Source organism: Calypte anna, chromosome 1, assembly GCF_003957555.1.
Source record: "Calypte anna isolate BGI_N300 chromosome 1, bCalAnn1_v1.p, whole genome shotgun sequence".
Classification (NCBI taxonomy): Eukaryota; Metazoa; Chordata; class Aves; order Apodiformes; family Trochilidae; genus Calypte; species Calypte anna.
This window is the reverse complement of record NC_044244.1, coordinates 24,893,298-24,913,089: the sequence shown is the minus strand read 5'-3', so window position 1 is coordinate 24,913,089 and position 19,792 is coordinate 24,893,298. Positions and strand designations below refer to the sequence as shown.

The window sequence follows — 19,792 nt, the reverse complement described above, 5'->3', positions numbered from 1 at the left end:
TTCAAATGTGATGTCATTTCTCCTGAGCTAAAACTTGTAATAAAATGTAATTGAAATTATATGCATTCAGAAATAGCAAAGTGGAGAAAAATAATGAAGTCAATAGAATTAACATGAAAGAAGATCTTTAAAGTCCTGTGGAAAAAAAATGATATAAAAATGTTTGTGCATAAAAATAATCAACTTTAAACATTATTCAAACAAAAGCAAATAAATTGTTTCAAAAATTTTCTGACATAAGTAATTATGGTAATTCCAAAAATTGAATTTTCAAGAATTAAGTTTATGTATGAGGTTACATTATTAAATCTAATAGCAAATCTACTGTTTGGAGCTAACCTCATAGAAAAGCTTTGCATCATTTAAATACAATTTGAAGGAGGGGGAGGACATCTTGCATGTTACTGCATCTATTTCATCTTTAATTTAACTCTGAGCATTTTGCAACATGAGCAGGACTCATGCACATACAAGAAAAAGATAAATTTTATTAATTCAGTTTGGTTAAGGAGTAGGACTATTTCAAGCTTTTATCATATTAGTAACTGTAAAGATAAACTAAAATTCCTGTTGGTGTTAATCATTGGTTGTACATCTTCTTGTAAGGACTTCACTATAAAGCACAAGAAGCTGCAGATCTAATCAAACGTGTAGTAACACATATGCTCCCTTTCCCTGAAAAAACTACAGGCACTTCCACTGATTTATTTCTCAGGGGAGGGAGCCAGTATTTAGGTTCTGTCTTTTCTCAGGTATTCTTTTAAGAAAGAGTAACTTTCTTTCCAGCTTCCAAACAGCTCGTGGATCCTCTGATTAGGAACCCCAAATCATCCACTCTAAGACGAAGCAAGAAAACACCCCAGAAGTATTTGGCACACACGTGGCAGTCAACCCAGTTGCCTGTGGGTCCTTAAATAGACTGAGAAACAGCTTCTGTTACTGTGGTACCAGTCTCACGCTTATCTCCACTCAGTTCAAGACATCCTTCCTTGAGTGGGGTCACAAGCACCCAGATACCAGCAGCAGAAATTATGTTACCCCAAAGGTCATGCAATATCTATGCAAAAAGAACTTGAAAATTTCTCACGCTGCAATGGAGAGGCTTTGTTTAATCATAATTAAATGTGTTAATGTCAATGAGCTACAGATGCTGTTAATTACACAGTTCTTCAGTTATCTAACATGCATAAGGTAAATGACCATCCTTATCTTTATATGCTGGTCACATTGGCTGAGATCATGGTTTGCTATAACTTTTTTCATTAAATCCTGAGATATGGTAGCCAAGTATCTGGATCCCTTTAATTAAAGTTTATATGGCATTATATTATATACAACAGAAATTTCAGCTATCTTTACCAAAGTTCTGCAGGAAAGATAGCCTAACACTAGCAATTAAAGCTGAAAAGAAGCCACCCTTACTTGGAGTTGACAGTGGACTAAGAAAAAACAGTCTGAGTCATGCTGTTACTACTCAAAGTCATCACATTTCATTTTCCTATTTGTAGAATTTTTTTATAATTGATGTATAGCTCAGAAAATGAAGATTGAAGAAATTTAAAATGAAAAAGAACACTGACATTTTCCGCTAGAAGTCTTATTTTAGAAGTGAAGCAAAATTTTCTTGATTGACAGATTACATTTTGTTTAAGTAAACGTGGAATGGCAACATTTTCAAATTTTATCAACAGCTTCCTGTTCATTTTGTTCTATAAATCATTCCTAGTTCTCAACCTTTCAGCCTGATATCTAATTCATGTTTCTGTTGGGTGACAAATTGCCTGGTTTTGAAAGTATTTTCTTTTTTTTATGTTTTCTCTCCTTTTTTCCCAGTTTCCCATATCTAATGTTAGACTTCTAACACTCCACTGACCTCTTTTATTTACACTGAAAACATCTATAGTGCAGCTAAAGGAATTGCATTTCTGAAAAAAAAAAAAGAAGAATATTTCATGCTTAACAAGCATATTAATTACATTTAGCCAATGGAAATTAAGAAGAGAAAAAGTGCAAAGTGATCTGAAAGGTATTTCCACTTTTCCAACAAATTACTCACATGCTACACATTGTGAACTTCCACTGTCACCATCGGTTTATATTATTATCAGAAAAAAGTAAAGTTTCCATTTATTATCTGTCTGTCTTCAAATCATGCAAATGGGAACATCTGCAGTAAAGCCTGTTGCTAAACTGGTTTGCAGTGGAACTGCATGTGGCTCTCTGCATCCATCTAACTGGCTCTGAAACTGTCTGCAAAACAGTCTGAACCTTTTTTTTTTTTTTTTTTTTTGAGTTTCTATTTACCTTGCAAAACCTTCAGCACTTCCTTTTTCAGAATAGGCTGTGAAGCATAAGAAGGCTCCTCTCACCCTTCCTTCTTCCATTGCCCACACTCAGACTTTCAGCTTTTTCTTAGGATTCTGAGTTAACAAGGAAGATTGGAGGAGCTTGGCAAAATTAATAACATATATTAGATTCAAACAGATCCAAGATATATAGTGAGGAACTTTGTCTCAGGACAGCAAGGGTGTGTTCCCATGCAATGATTGAGGGTCTAGGTCACTTTGGACAATTCCTGCCACCTCTCCTTGCTGTCTTGATACATTTTTGCCTGCCTTCCCTAATGATAAATTCTTCAAGGCAAGCCCTATTTTTGGCCATGCATTTTTACCCAGGGGAATTCATCTTGCCCAAGTTTGGACACTTCAGAGTTAACCATCTCTACCTGAGGTGATCGTCTTACTGGAGTGAAATGTCCAGGAGGTGATTTGTTTGACCAGCTGTAGACAGCTAAATGAGGACTGTACAGAGGTCTCCTGAGCTCCCATCTCACTTCATCCCCTGAAGCCTTTGCAGCACATCCAGCCACACAGAGAGGTGAAGAGGGTGATGCCACTTGTGCAAAGGCAGGCAGCTGGATTAAACACCCTCTGAAGAAGAGAGGCTTTTAAACATCATGTGAAACTGATGAAAATGACAAGTATTTCCTACAAAATGAGTAGTCTGAGACTTGAGAATCAGCTTGCCCTTAGCCTACACTTAATTTTTTTTCCTGAAGGTAACACCAAACCAACAGATTTTGAACACAGCTCTATAGTTTCTGCAAAGATGAGAGGATAATAGGTCCCAATGGGTATGGCTGCTTATCAGTAAGGTTATTTTGCACTTGGCTGTGCCTGGTTTTGCAAGCTCTCCTTTACTGAATCATGGTGTAATTATAGTCTGCAGGAAAGAGTTTGTTCAGTTCCCAGCTTTGTGCTGACAGCAGCCTGCAGCCCTCTGCTGCTTCCCCTGCTTTCATGACTCAGCAGAATTTTTCCCACTGGAACAAGTCCAGTTATAGGCAAAGGCAACCACAGCATTGCCCAGCCCAGACTGCCTGTCAACTAGATAGGCAACATAGTGGTACTGTCCCAGGGAAACTCCAAAAGTAACAGAATGACTGTGAAACAAATCCCAGGCCTCTGCCCAACTGCTCAGCACTTGCTGCTCCAAGGTGGCTTTGCGGTGACACCACACTCCTATGCTTTTGTGCTAAAAGGATCCTCACAGCAATGTTCCCTTTCTCTTTTTTTGCAGGGAAAACAACTGCTAGTGAAAATCTTGTGCACTGGCAGTCCAGCCCTAGGAAGGTGAAGCAGCTCAGAGGGATGGATTACAGCACCACACACCAGGGAAAAGTCAGCCTTGTCTTTTACTGGCCTGGTTTAGAAACTTCTAATTTGCACTTTTGTTTTCTTAAATACTTGTTCATTTACAATTCTGCATGCCCTCACACCTGCATTCATCCAACACTACCAGTTATTCTGGAGCAGAGTGCCTATGTCTCCAGTAAGCAAGTGTTACTCACCAAGACTGATGATCACCTATTTCTTATCCCACTCAGCAAAACTGTTGGGTATTCTCGAAGTTGGAGACCATGCAGTCAGTCAATATGAAGAGAAAAAAATGGTTTCTGGTTTCAAATCCAACCTTATTATCTTTTTTCACAATTGCATGTGAGTTCCAGAATACAAGTTTTTGGTTTTAAATTAGGGAGTTGTGTCCTATTTGTGTCTAAAGCAGGTGGGCTGATCACTCTGTGTTACATCTTGCTCTTCCACAATGACAACTGGCTTGGCCCAGATGTCAAACTTTCAGAATGACCATGATAAGATGAGCTAACTGGGATCATATTTATAATATGACTTGGGATAAATAAGTCTGGATTTTTAAAATTTACCTTGATTTAAAATTAAGCATCTAAATTAATACTTAGTCCTGCCAGCTGCCACAGTAGCACCAGAACACCTTAGTGTATAGCTCTCCAAAAGTCAATTGTCTGCCTTGGCATTCAAGCAGCATACTGACTTTGATGTTAAATTATACATTCAGAATATTCTTGTGAGAACCACAAAAGTTACTCAAGAATGCCAGCCCCCACTGATCTTAATGTAGACCATGGTCTTAAATCACTTTTAGGCTTTGAAATTTCATCTATATTTTGGACATCCAAATTTGAGAGATTTATCCATGACCGTGGAGGCAAAAAGACCAAGTATGATTAAATTCTTTGGATACCAAATAGTATTTATAGGTCTGAGGAACAGAGGGGCATTATTGTTGGAATTTTTTCTCTGGATCATTGTTTTTTATTTTCTTTTCCCTTGGGGATAAATTGCCTATATTTAGAATAAAGTTTTTATGGTGGAGAGTGTAGCTGTGAATGAATATAGCTGTCTAAACATCCATAGACATCTGTACACAAATCACTGTTAGAGTCCCCACAGTTCTAAAAATCCTTTCACAATTAAATAAAAAAATGAAGGAGAGGAAGGGGAAACCTGCAAAATGGAGAAGTATGATGTGATGTAAATATTATTTGAATACAGTCTTGCACTGAATTTGTCAGCAAAACTTCCACAAAAGAAGCTTTGTGTAAATAATCAATAAAGGGCATATACTGTTTTATGTAGTACAACATTTAATTTTATAAAACAGGGAAATTAAATCTTCTTGTCCCCTCAGATATTAAGTTAATGGTCTAACTTCAACCCAGTTATCTGTGTTGCAATTCAATGGCTATAGAATTACAATAGCTTAATTGTAATGCTGTCCAAATCCAGATGGCATTGAAAATATCTTTGTAAGCAACCAGTTCCTGCCACAAAAAATGCACTGCAAGTTCAATGGCAGTAAATATTCAAGCATTCAAATCGATTATGAGTGACTGCACAATTAAGCACTGTTGAGCAGTCACTGCTTCTGCACACCCCCGCCGGGAAGCTGGGAGCCACCCACTGGGATGAGGTGGATGCTCGGGCTCTCCCCTGGGCTGTCTCCACTGCTGAGAGGCCCTACACCCACTCCTGTGGGCTCTGAACCCCTGTTAGACTCTGCAGACTGCTTGTCCCCACTGCTAGAAAGCAGAACGATCCCTGGAGGCAGGTACTTGCCTGTCCCGGTACTCACCCCCGCTCCTTACCCATAGTGTGGGTGGCAGACGGGACCAGCTGGCTGGAGATCAGTAATGCTGAGGGAAGCAAGCACCCGGGGGTTTTACAGATCCTGCTTCCCTTCCCATGAAGGGTGGCGACAAGGTTTGCCTCTTAAGGAACTTCTAGAAATTTGGTTCTATATTTGACTTTCGATGGCTGCTAAAGACAATTGCTCACAGCAAAGTTTGCGTAACACCACCTTCCCCTCACAAGCAGAATGTATTTTTTTGGAAGTGAGGTGGAAATTTTAGCTGTTACTTTAACAGCTTTAAAATTCACATGAATATATAAAAAAACCTGCCCTAAAAGCTATAGCATAATAATATTCCTTGTGCTGAGACAAAATTAATATGAGATGAGATGGCTCTTTCATCACAGCAGGGAGACTCAGGAAAAGAAGCCCTGAATATGGATCAAGGTTTTTGGGCATTTAAAAGGGCAGCTCAGGTGTATGTGGTGTTGAAGACATGTTTATCTTGGATTGAGATTAAAAAATTCTGTAATTGGAATAGGCTCTTGTAATGCAGTAATTTTGTCCAAATTATGAATAACTTGAAATCACGCTAAGTCCCTTAGGTCTTTTTTTTTTTTTTTCCTTTATATACTACCTATATGCTAAAGCCTTGAGGGAGGCAATTTTGTTTCTTTTAATCCCAGTTTTTATAGCTGCTGTAACTGCTATGGAAATATTTGAATCTTCAAATTCAAATATTTTCAAAGATGGGAGTTAGATCCCTAAGTCCTGTTCAGGAAACACCCATTTTCTCTCACACCATATTAGTCTCTTTTTAACCTTAGAGTAAAGAATTCATCTAACCCTTAATGAGAAGCAAGAATTGAGATACACAGGCAATGAGACATGAGCTACATCATAGTATTTTCCTTTTTTAATTACTCTCTACTTGATAGATGCTAGAACACTTTGAAAGTCTCACACACAAAAAATTTTGGTGCACTGCTCAAAACTAAAAGCAAGGGGGCTGAAGCTCAAGTGTCAGCTCACAAGTTTTACAGAAATACTGAAAGGAGTTAATGGTGCCTCTGATCTCAGCAACCAAGAAAATTGCCTGGTATAGTAAAAAGCCATACAGGGAAGAAAACATCAGACAGTTCAGACACTGTCCACCTCAGACACTGAAACAGAGATGCTTTCCTTTCTCTCAAAGCTGCTGAAGATGCCATTGCTTTTCTCACAGCATTGCAAAACAAAAGAACTAAAATTCATTGGACCTGCTGTTTCTTTCACCTGATCTCTGCTCTAGACAGGGACAGACCCACTCCCCAGGGAAAACTTGAAAAGCTGAGATGGATTCAAAGCTTGACAAACAAGTTAGTCTTCACAGATTTTTTTTGTTGTTTTTTTTCCTTTAAATGAGAAAACTTGTTTAGAAGTCCAAACAGAGAAATTTCTGGTAAGTGTTATAAAAATACATCATAGAGGGGGTCAGGGTGGTAAAGGGGGCAGCAATGGAAAGCCTGGCCTTGGAGAAGAGAGATATATGGACTAGTCACTGTCTTCTTGGTTGGCCAATGGTACATTAGCAGATGAAATATATAAAGCATTCTCCCTTTTGTTTGTGGCTTCTACCTCACTGATTTCCATGAGAAATGGCTGGTCAGGATTCTTTGTTCGGCATCCTTTTGCCCTCTAGCATCCTGCCACCCTTTTCCCTGAGATGATTTCTTGTTCTTTTGTTTAAGGAATGCACTTTGTGAGATAGTATAAAAACTATTGATAACAGAGGTCAGCTCTATCCCCTCTCCAAGGTATGAACATTTCCTTTTTTCACTGGTAGAGAAACAAATAAATTAAAATCCTATTATTGTAATACTACCCTGCTACATAAAAATTTCGCCAAAGAATATAAAAAATCTTTGTCCTGGTAAATATTGGGGGTTTTAAGATACTTGCTAGTAAAGTACGTATACTTTTGTACACTGTTTAATAATAAAAACCAGAAGCAGAGATTTCAATCCCCAGATCTAATTATTGACATCCTTTCCTTCTCCCTTTCTGGCACCTTAATTTTTTTTTAATTACTATTTTCCCTCACATATCCATTTAGCCCAAATTTTACTAGTAGTCCTAGTAGGGCCTGGGCAATGGAAAACAGGCTGAATGAAACCATACCAAATTAAGATTATCTCTAAGAAGAGTCTGGATTTAGCTAAATTTACATCCTTTGAGATATCCAAGCACACAGTATCAGTCAAATGAAGACCTTACATTAGAAAGCATCCGTTTTTTAGTCAAAGATACATAAGATTATGCTGAAATGGCTTTTTCTTTTTTTTTCAGGGAAGCTGAATGGAAGCTCAGCACTTCCTTGACTGTAGGCCAGCATGGATCCAGCCCCTGGGTCCCTTCCTCTGGGAACGCCAGGCAGAGAGACCTCTTTTCAAAGGAGGTCATCCTTTGAAACAGGAACTGACTTTCAGCAAACAAGACTCCCCTCTCCTTTGCAGCCTTTGTGCACTTTCTATTAGGAAGCAACGCAAAGGGGTGTATTCTAATTCTCATCTGCTAAATGTCCTTAAAAGCCTGAAGTTGTTTCTGTTCTCACTAAAAGACAGGAACTGAGCACATTTGAGAGACAGGACTGTCCTTCAGCTCTTCTTCCTCTGTCTTTCCCATATATGGGTAGTTCTGCTGTCAAACTGAATCCAGTTTTACTGTAGAAGAGTAATTTTAATTACCAGGGGTAGAAAGTGTGAACCCCCTGTGTGTTCCTGGGAAATTTTCTGTGGGATAACAAGGTCTAACCAACTTCCCAGGTGCACTCAGCTTGCTGCTGTTTCTCTGGAGAGGAGAAAGTGTGGATATCAGGGCCAGAGGTGCAGCTGCCTTCAGGAGAGTGGGAAGGAGGAGTGGGGAGTAAGAGGCTACCATTGGCATTTGCAAGAGACAGGAAAAAAGCTGGGGGTGCCTGCTGGAAAGGGTGATCTCAAGGGAGTCCATATCCTAGCCTAGGGATCCAGACTTGCATCTAGCTGCTTCAGTCAGAAGGCATGCCCTGAATAAAGACAGGCTTTCTTTCCACATCAAGGGGAGCTGTTTAGATAAGCCCCACATCATACATGCATTTTGACACCCAAAGCGAGAAAAGCAGTTTTCCCTGCAAGAGCAGCTGCTCTTTTATGGAGGTTGATAGGTGAGAAAATGGAAAAGTTTTACATTGCATTTAAAATTGAGCCACAGTGTTTTCTAAATCAATATCAGTGCCCTCAAATCTCAGACCAAAAAATACCTGTCAAAGAAAGAGAATGACTGTTCTTATCATTCTAGCCATCAAAGTTATTTTGATCAAGCCTGTGTGTATTTTTAATAACGATTTTCATTCTCTTCCAAAGTCTTGTTATTCACTTGAAAGTAAAATTATACAAAAAGTGAAGCAACTTTCTGAAAAAATGAGAACCTCTGGGACAAGACCAGCCAGTATTTTATCGGCTCAGGACCTTGAGTTATATGTGATAGAAGGCACAGTGAGCATGGTTTTTCACTATGTAAATATTTTTTAGATATTTATTTTAATGATATATAACAATGACAAGACTAAAATAAATAGCAGTCTCCTAAATGTTTGCTATCTTCAACATACATTATTCTAAAGATTTATGACATCCATATCATGCGATATGGATGATGCGAACAGATGGAAAATACATCCTCAGTTCTATAAAAGCTTAAGAACTAGAGTCTTAACTCAAAAAAGTGACAACCTGAAAATTCTCTCAAAGTATTTCATATATTGCTTAAGTCATGCTGAGATTTGCCTAAGAAAACTCTACGACAACCAGATGGAATCAGGAAGGGGGAAATGCAAAAATTCTGACTAACAGCTTTGTCACACCAGGCTTGTAGCACTGTTCACAGTGCTAAGTACTGTCCTACTACAAATATTTCATTGTTTTTGAAAAATTCTAGGAATTGTGACTTGGAATTTATCAAAAACAAATATTCGGTTTAGAATATTTGGTAATAAATTTTTTCCAAACCAAGATACTTTTGGCCATAGCATGGACAATGTTATGGATAAGGCATGTATTCAGGTGGATGAATCTGCATTATGGAAGATAACAAGAACTACTACATACAGATCAGTGACAACATTATTTTAAGTAGTATGGGTGCATTTAAAGAAGGGGAAGCTACTGGTCACGCATCATATTTATACCTGTATGTATAGTTTGGTAAATCATACTGGGTTTTTTTAATATTCTGTTAATAATTGTTATTGACAAAAATTGAGCATGAGTAAAATGAAATAGCACAAGTTAAATTAGAAAATTTGAATCTAAGTTTAATATAATGCAAGATTCTATTTTACGATTTCATAATTACATTATACAGTCCTCTTAAAATGAAATTCTGCATAAGTTGCATTCAAGCTATTTCAAAAAGACAGTGACATAGTAGAGATCAGAATCTGACCTGTAATACTAAGGCAGCTAACAGTTGCACCAGCAGCTTCCGCCTAAGAGATTTGTCAGAGGTACTGGGAAGTTTTTATGTTGTTGTCTATAAAATATGGAGCACAGTTTGCTGATTTAAACGTTTACAGAATTTTGCATATTTAGTATGAGCCCAAATTCAAAATATCTCTTTTAAAAAAAAAATTTTTGCATCCATTTGTGCTCATAGACATCCTTTAAAATTTAAATTGCTTCTAATGCTAATCAAATACTACTACAAAAGGACAGTTTTTAAGTATAAATGTATTTGCATTTAATTTGACCATAATAAAATAATAAACAACATATCTTACAGCCCTTAAGCATGGAGGAACAATGATGAAAAAGTGAAACAGAAGAGCAAAAATGCACATCATTCATCATTCACTCACTGAATAAAACTGCTCTAATATTCTGCTGCTTCTTTTTTATGAAAAGTTATTCTAATTAATTAAATACATTAATTACTTAATCAACATCTTGCAACAACATTTACACTAAAAACAAAACAGAACAGTGGAGAAGCCATTTCTGATTTTGAAAAAAGCCCTCAAGCTTTCTAGTAAAATTTTGCAGATCAGAAAGATATTTTATGGATTAAAAGTAATTAAGTTTCTTTTTACTGCAATGCCTCCAAAATGGGGGGGGGGGGAAGCATCTAAACTGTTTCCATTAGTATGCAAATAATGTCATGTACATGTGACACATGATGTCAAGAAATCTATTTCATTTCTTACAGCTGAAGGAACAGAATATATATAGGTGCTACTGCTATAACAAGGTTTGAAGGGGAGTTATACATACCTGCCCATACCAACTGTATTCCAGCATTGTAACCTCAGTGAACACCAAGTGTTAGAAAACTCAGAGGAAATTCGTGAATACCAACCGTTTCATGTAAGACAAAGCCTATGACTATGCTGCTACTTTCCCTTTCAAGGGAGTGTGCTACAGTCTACAACTTTTTACTTAACCACCAGCACTGTTACAATCATAGCTTTGTTGAAGTGTTGTGCTCTTGCAGCTAAAACCTGTTGATAATGAACCTGAACCCATTATTTTGAGTCAATGAATTGAAAGAAATAGGGCAAAGAATGAAAGCCACAGGGCCAATTACCAGCATTCTTTGATGTATTACTTGCTAGCACCCACCAAATCACTTTGTGTCTTTGTCTTGATCCCCTCTGTTATTCATTAATTATTCTGGAAGGGTTAGAGTTCAGATAGCTAATTGCACAGACAGTCTTACTTGGTAGGGATTCTCCCTACACTGACACTTTCCCCAACTGTGCCCAGCCACCTTGTATTATGCCAATTAATCCAATTCTTGGCATTTTTGTACAGTTCTCCAGGTTCTTTTAAAGCTTTGCCTAAAATGTTTTCACTCAGCCTTACACAATAGAGGCCAAAGATTTATGAACTGGATAGATAATGTTTCACAATCATCTCCTTTGGTCTTTGTGGAGGTCACTGGCCTTGGCAACCCTGTTTTCTTCCCAACATGCTTGTTTCTTTATTTACAAGAATAGTGTTTAGTATTGTTATTGCACAGGTAGAAATAAGAAATATTTTAGTATGTTTCATTATACCTCTCCTTGTTCCTCTCCATGCTTTATTTTTGTCAGAAAGATTCTTTGTTAAATTGAGAGGTAGACACTGCTTTATATATCAAGGGACAAACTCTAGGAATACTCTTGTAGGTGATGAAAGGACAGTATCACATTTCTTTGTTTATATGGGGCTTAGGAATATTTCCGTGTCCAAACTAGATAACTAGTCATGAGAATACAAAAAAAAAGATAAGATAAATAAAAGCATTCTGTTCTGTGTGGTCAAGGCCCAGCCTTCTCTTCTCAAACTGCTTGTGGGCTTCCAGTTCCAGAAAATGACACTCCTTGGTTTCACCCATACTGGGGAGGATATTTGTTTCCCAGGTTTGGACACCAATTCCATGTTTTTTAGTCTGCCATCAACAATACCCACATTCCTGCTCCTATGATCCTAGAAATTTAGGGATCTGGGATAATTTTTGGGGGGGCACAAATCAGAGTTACCTTAATTAGGACCAAGCCAATTCACAACTAGATATACCCTACTTTTTAAGTAGTTCTCCTGCAGGCAGTGTCAGCAAATGTCACTAATATTAGGTCCTTACAGTCACTGCCTTGTGGCTGGGAACTGTGAAATCAATGCCTCTACCTGAAAAGCTAGAAGGGAAAGAAAAGAAGTAAAACTGGGTCCTCAGAGTGTCCTTTGAGATCCAATATGCAAAGCCAAGAGGTCCTTTACGAAAGGGGTCACTGAAATAAACAGAAAACAGCAGCCAAAGAGGACATGCTCTAGTTATTTTAAATCATACTATTAGTTACTTAAGTAATTATTCAACTCTGTAACTATTGGTTTTCAGAGATACCAGTTAGTTTATAACATTTTATTGCAGATATAAGAATGCCTAGTAAAACTTTACTCAGGGAATGTCATCCTCACATCACTCAACAGCTATTACAATGAGTTAAATGTGAATACTCAAGTCCAAGGTATGGAAAAAAATTGTTTGTAATTAATTTGTTTTTAAAAAACAGCAGTGTTTTAGCACTTGAGGTGATCTGACTGCTAATCTCCATTTACGGATAACAGAAATCCAATATCCTTCAAGCAACCAGGTCAAGAGAACAGTTCAATAATTACAGGAGTCTTATATAAGAATCTGTAAAACACCCAGGAGCATAGGAAAGCGCATGAACATTAAAGAGAGAAAGTTTGTTTATAGATTTCATTTTTCTGCCACAAGAATCTAAATAAGCTTAAGATGGGGCTTCTTTCCCTGTACAAAGTCCAAAGAGAAGGTTATTATTCATAGTTCTATGAACAAGTTGTACTTTGCATATCTATTCAGAACCACTCAAGCTCCATCTTCAGGTGAAGAGTGTGCAAAATAGTTCTGTTAGTCTAAACAAACCACTACCTCTGACCCCACTTTTTAGACTGACCTGTTGACTGGTCTAATGCAGAAACCATCATCCATTAATTCATACTTATTGAATATTCAACTTCAAACTATTTTTATAAGCTATGTTAGCATCAAAACTAAAAAAAATTTTAAAATGTGAAGTAAATTATTTTACATGATTGTATCCATGTATAAAATACAGATCTATCACACTCCATGACTCGACTTTTTCCCCATTAAATAGACCAAACATAACCAGATATTAAGTAATTTGTCTGCAAGGAACAGTAGTTTTTAATACCTAAAAATAAAAATATTTTCTAGAAACAGATGAATATTAACAATTTCTAAAGCAGAGCATAAGAGTACCTTCAGTCAAAGGTGCCAAGCTGGGTTTTTGATACTATAAAGTTGAAAATTCAAAAGACTAAAACATTCCCCAAAAATCTAGCCTCTTAAAAATGCTGAATATATCACATAAGAAGGGAGGCCACCCTCCCCTGTGTTATCAGCAGTTATCTACACCTTCATGGGGTAGAAGAGGGCAGCTGGAGCCCCTGGGATCTAACCTGAGAGATGCTCAGAAGACTGCCCACATCTCAGTGTGTGGCTGCTTTCTCCCACTGGTTTCTCCTGTCTCACTTGAAAAACACATCTGGTGTGAATACTTAGATTGCTGCTGAATCCAGGCAATATCACACAACCCTCAGCTGCACAGACATCTGCCCATGCGTGCTGACACCTTCACTCTCCTGAACCATGCCACAGAATGTAAAGCAGAGATGAAATAGTTCACTTGGAGCAAGGCAGTGGAGACTGCAGACTCTGTGCATCAGAGAATTTCTATACCTCGGTTTTATAAATTTCTAAATATTGGAGTCTTATAGTGAAGAATCCAATAAAAAGTACTTTGCAAAGAGTCCTAGCTTTTAAGATATATTTGATTATTATAGAACGATTTCAGAGCTTTTTTTTTTCAGAGCTTTTCATAACCCCCAGCTCCACTCCATGAAGTGAGCCCCAGAGCTGAGAACAGCTCTTTATTTCAGACAACAGTTCTTTATTTTGGATAGAGTTCCAACTACATTTTTAATGTAGAAAAGTAAGAAATTGCCAACAGCACTTAAACAAACACGTAACTTCTGTATCTGCATTGAATGATTACTGCTATCCCCTCCACTTTTCTCTGCAGTGCTGGATTTGACATTGACACTTTAGAATTCTAAGATGTGCTCTCTGTCAATAAAGTTCTTTCTAGCTGTAAAGCCCTTAAGGAAGTTGTTCGCTATGTGTATATAATGTTTTGCACACTGGGGCACTGATCTGGGAGAAGAAACAAGAATTATCCAATAACTTCTAACTCTGAGCTCTTTCAGTCACAGCTAAGGCTTCTGAAAGTGCTCTGTTGATCAGGTCAATAGCAATTCCTTGAAACTTCCACAGGAACAGCCCTGTGCAAGGTCTTTCAGAAGTTCCATCTCATGTGTGGTATCTAAGTTTGGAAGTCTTCTGGACTCTTTCCTCTATACATAAAGCATAAAACATAAATTATTTACCCCCTATTTACATACCTATTCAGAAAGAATAGGTATGATCAAAGATACAATATCAGTGTTTTTAATATGTAGCAAGTAGCAGTCAGAAAAGGTAGAAACAATTGTGTGCAAGGGCATGTATGGGAGAAAAAATCTGATGTCATATTTATAGCTGTATGTATAAATATGTGTTTATACGTACAGTGTTAAAGATATTGGAGGGGAAAAATGCAAAAAAAGATTCAAAAATCAGATATGAATCAATCTACACTCAAGTGGATTTTCAAGTTGGTGCATGTAAACTCAAATCTTCTTACTGTTAAGTTTCTGAAGTATTAGGATTTGTTCAAACATACCATCAGAGCTTTGTGTAATCTAGCTGCTGACTAATAATTGAATTCTAGTAGCTTTCTTACTAAAACACATTGCATTAAAGATTTATATTATTGTATTTGTTCAAGTTCTTAAGAGTACTAGTTAATAATTCACCTGGTAAAATTCCCTTTTCAGTTAGTATCTCAAAAATACTCTATGAAAGGACTGACATGCATGATGAACTTAAGAGCTGCAAAGAAGATCAGTGAACCGAATGGCTGCATACAGCCAACAATGGCAGCAAGGAGCTGCATAAGAAACTAAGAATATACTTATATTAAGAGAAAGATTCATTTTCCAGCTGTGAAAGAAATAAATGTAGGAAAAAATAGTTGACAGTGTAGTTCTGGATAACTACATGAATGTTGTTGACCCAACAGAGACAGGTAGGAAATGAAGAAAACAGGCATTTGGGGCCCTAACTGACTGCTCATAAGCCTGACAGCACCTTATACAGTGAAGTGATAATGGGCCATTTCTCAGAGCTTTGAACTTTTACCATTCACACATACCTATAAAAGATATTTTAAGCATGTATATGTATGCATGCAGGGGATGAAATATATATTTATATATACATTAATATTAATCAATAAGGAGAAAAAATATTGGCAGAAGTCCATCTCTTCAAGTAGTTTCTCTTTTTATTCTTTCATCCTTTTTGGAAACAAATCTGTGGATCACAAAGTAGTGTTTTAGTAGTTTTTTTTAATCCACAGAGGATTATCACACTTTTAGAAGCAATAGTGCTGTTATCACAAGAGTGGTCCATTAACTGCAGCACAGCAGTGAGGGAATCACTCCTGAAATGTCATCAGCACTTCTTTTTGTAGAAAGTGTGGTCAAATACTTCTGTTTACATGAAGGCATGAGTTGGTATAAAGATTTCTAGAAAGCATACAGAAAATTCTGAGGATTTGTTTGGGATTTTTTCATTTTATGTGTTCAGTTTTATTCACACAGGTAGAGGGTATCAAAGATCTGGATTCCCCTTAAGTTTTTGTTTGCTGTTTTGTTTTGTTTTTTCACTTTTGATCCACAATAATACCTTCCATAGCATATTTTTTCTAATAAGGATTTAAATACAAAACTGTAGAATGTCTGATCAGACCAAGTGTCTGGAAAGTATTACTGTAGGGAGTGGAATGCTTTGAAAATGTTTTCAGAGTTATTTGGGGGGGGGGCACAGAATAATTCTTTTTGTAACACTGAAAATGCTGCTTCTGTAGACTTGAAACTCAGTGAAGTCAAATTGTTTTCAGTGGGTTTTGGAACTGGTCTCAGGTCTTCCAGTTAGCAGATTGCAATCCTTAGCCAGGCTCCAGGGAAGATATATTTGCTTTATTGTGGAGATACTGTAGAAAAAAGTTATATTATGAATACTCCAGATAACTACCATACAGCATCTAACTTGAAATAACTTTGTGTTAGATATGGGAAAACATCACATTTACCAGTTCATCTTGTCCTACTTCTACAAGTGTTCAGAACCAGGAGAGCACAAGGCTTTAAGACAAGCAGGTCATAAAGTTGTCTGTATAGCTACCATAAAACATGAGCTCTATCCCACAGTCATTTGTATAGCAGGATTTGTTGTATCAGGTGCAAAAAGATGAAGTACATATCACTGACTCAAAGGTGAGACAAAACTTCATGCTTCACTTGGGTGTAAAAGAAGTGGACTGAGCCTTTGGAGGAAGATTATCTGGCCTGCAAGAAGAATGGTTCAGTAGTTACCTGCTACACGAAGACTTCCAGGAATCTGGTGCAATTTCCTACCTGAACACAAGTCCTGGATAATTTTGAGAATTCATCAGAAGTGACATTCATCTCTAAGGGATAGCTTTATAGTCTAAGTTAAGAAAACCTCTGTCTTTTGGAGAATAGCAGGTGAAAGGACCTCCAAAAGTTACATCACTTTAGGCACCTTTGGGAGACCTTATGCAACAGAAGGAAAATTTTTATATATATTATTATTATTCCTCTGGAGGTGCCTATCCCTTCCCATTCATCATAGACTGAGACTCGAGCAACTATCCTGCATCAGACTCCTATTATTTACAAGACAAAAAGTCTGGATCCATTTTATTTGTGGAAGCTAAGCCTTATACTATGACGACCTGTATTTGTGTCTCTGCATCTTAAATTTTCACTTGTAAAATGTGATACCTTCCTTACAATGAGACTGGGGGAGGTGAAACTTTAAAATTTATATGATGTTGTCAAAATGCCATTGGGGCCCAGAAAATTGCTTAAGATAAATAGATAGAAAAGGATGCTGGAGGAAATGAGCCCAAAATGTATGAACTGAATGTTTGTATTCTGATGTTGTTGTCCTTTTGTACTAAGTAAAAACTTCCAGAAAGAACTAAGTTTGGAGTTTGAATGAACCAAATTCTTCAAGCACTCTGTATGAGATATTTTTTAATTAATAATGCTGTCACTTAAGTCACAAAATCTGCACTTTCAGGAGCACAAAGTGGATGTCATTGCTTGCTTGTATTCGGAATTTTTCAAGGAAAAATTTTCAAGGCAGAATTCTCACTAAACCAGCTGGAGGTTGTTGTAGAAACAGACAAGTTTTTCATGCTCTATCTGCTAGATACAATAGCTTATCTCAAGACTCAGTGTAACTTATTTTTAATTATTCACACCCTTCGGACTACAACTGTAATCTACCTCTTTTGAGATAATAAAAGGTAGTGCAAAATTCAATTTTTTATGGTTTTAATGTGAAGAAAATGTAGAGTCTGATTTTCCTTCAAAATATGTCTATGTTTCATAACAGCACTAATGAAAGTTACAAGCTTATATCTAGCCTGTTGTTCCAATCCAGCTGTAGTTACAAAAACACCCCTTTGCTTTAGAAAGCAATTGAGATCTGTTCTGCAGGAGGATTTACCTATGACTCCAGTTGTATTAATGCCCCTTACAAAATTACTAGATCCGTATGGACCCCAGGTTTGGTCCAGTTTTGCAAGGCCTTCAAATGGAACAAATTCTGCAGTAAATGAATGTAAAATATTAACAGAAAAACTGGCATATAACAATATACATCTCTAATCTGTACATTGGTCTGAATTCACAGTACATAGGACAAAGGCAAGAATCAGACCTCTCACTCAGGAACCATCTTTGATGCCATAGCTGTTTATATATTTTGGGCAAATTACTTGTTGAGACTATCTGTAAAGTTCACATGATGAACAACGATTTTGGTAGAAAAAATTAGCAATAATTATCATATTTTATCACACCTAACCTAAAGTGAGTCATGACAATACAATATTTCCACCTCTATCCTTTTTGCTCTTTTGTTTTCAATGTTTCAATGTTCTCTGTCTAAATTTTCATCTCTTCTTTTCTTCCTTTCTATGTTTTGATCTCTTTACTTGTTTACTCTGACTTCCAGCATTACATCTTATCATTTTACTTCCTATCAGGCACCTTTTTAAAAATTATTTTTGGTATTCATGATACTAAAGCAAGATAGAGTTCTGAGAAATATAGTTGCTACTACTGTGCTGTTGGAATGATTCCTGTGTTGTGGTCTCTACCCAGTTTGATCTCAAACCATTGATTATAGCAGTGCCAAGGGTATAAATGTTGAATATGCACTATGGGTATGATTACAACAAAAGCCTGTAATTCCCAATTAAAAATCAGAATAATTGAGGAATAAAAAGAAAAAAAGGAAAAAGCCGAAACTACTTATAAGAATTCTTCATCAATTGGCTTCCCAAATATTGTTTAATCAAGAGGTAAAAATTCTTCCCATAGCCACCCAGACAGTAGCCACTTTTCTTTTAGTTTCCTTGACATTTCAACAAGTTAATCATTTGTACCGCTGAATGATTAATTTCAGGCAAAAAAATGTACTTGTTTAGGGAACTGAAATCAAATGGGTGGTCTTTGTCCTGGGTGGTCTTTATCCTTATTTTCAGTCATAAGCAATTAATCCACCATTGTGTGCATATCTTATGAGATGTTCTGCTTTAAAATTAGAGTAATTTAAAAAGCACTCAAATCCAAAATGTCATCCCAAACTGGTACAATTCCCAGTCATCTGCAAAAGGACAAATAGAAGATTTGAAACAAAACATCTCCTGGGTTAGGAGCTTGTACAGTTTACTATCCTTAAACAAAATTTTACAGTGCCTTAACTTAACCTACAGGCAAAAATTCATAACGGGAATACCAAGAGTCCTGTAGTTAGAACTGGTACTACTGGGCACCAGTATAATATTTCATTTCCACTTCTTACAAACTAAGAAATTTTTGCTAATCTTGCTGCATGAATGAAAAATCTCATCCCATAGTCACCAATTCAATACCTTCATGAACTCATAAAAAGGTCTTTTAACCACTGCTGTGATTTTCAAGTGGAAATAATAAAATGGCAAGAGTTAAATATTAATATTCAGTTCTTGCATTGTGTCTTTCTTTGATACCAATTACAACTTGAATTTCACCTAACTCAAAAAGACTGCCAACTTCACTCAATTAGCAGTAATAGGATTAAAACATAGCTTTGGAAGTGGAGATTTAAATAGGAAAAAGACTTGGCAAATGTACACTACATGTACCAAATTAATCTCAAAATATATATGCAGCCCTGGGTGAAATAAGTGGAATGTGGAATGCTAGAGGTGTGAGGGTTATTGTGGGTTTTTTGCTTTCCTGACAAGCGCTGCAGGTTGTATTGCTTTGAAAGCTATCGTGGCTACAGAATAACAGTATTTTTTTTCTTCCTTTAGGTTTATAGGCACTAGTAAAAGTTTCTGCCATTCACAACAGGTGTTCTCCTCTGAAGAGTCATTTCTGTCTGTTCCACTTTTCTCCATTATCACATTTGTATGGTTCTCAACTTTATGAAATTCAAGCAATCTCACTTATGAAAATTATTGTATTCAAATAGCTATCTATTGAGAAAGGATTTATGTGTGTGTTTATAGGTGAAGTGTCATGGGGACCAAAGCTGTATTTCTATACTAACAGATTTC

General features: G+C 36.8%; 1 protein-coding gene across 1 annotated transcript in view; it reads right to left on the bottom strand.

Moving 5' to 3' along the window:
• The window catches only part of TFEC (transcription factor EC), an 85,188-nt gene that overhangs the window by 54,640 nt on the left and 10,756 nt on the right, over positions 1-19,792 (bottom strand). The window lies entirely within an intron of this gene.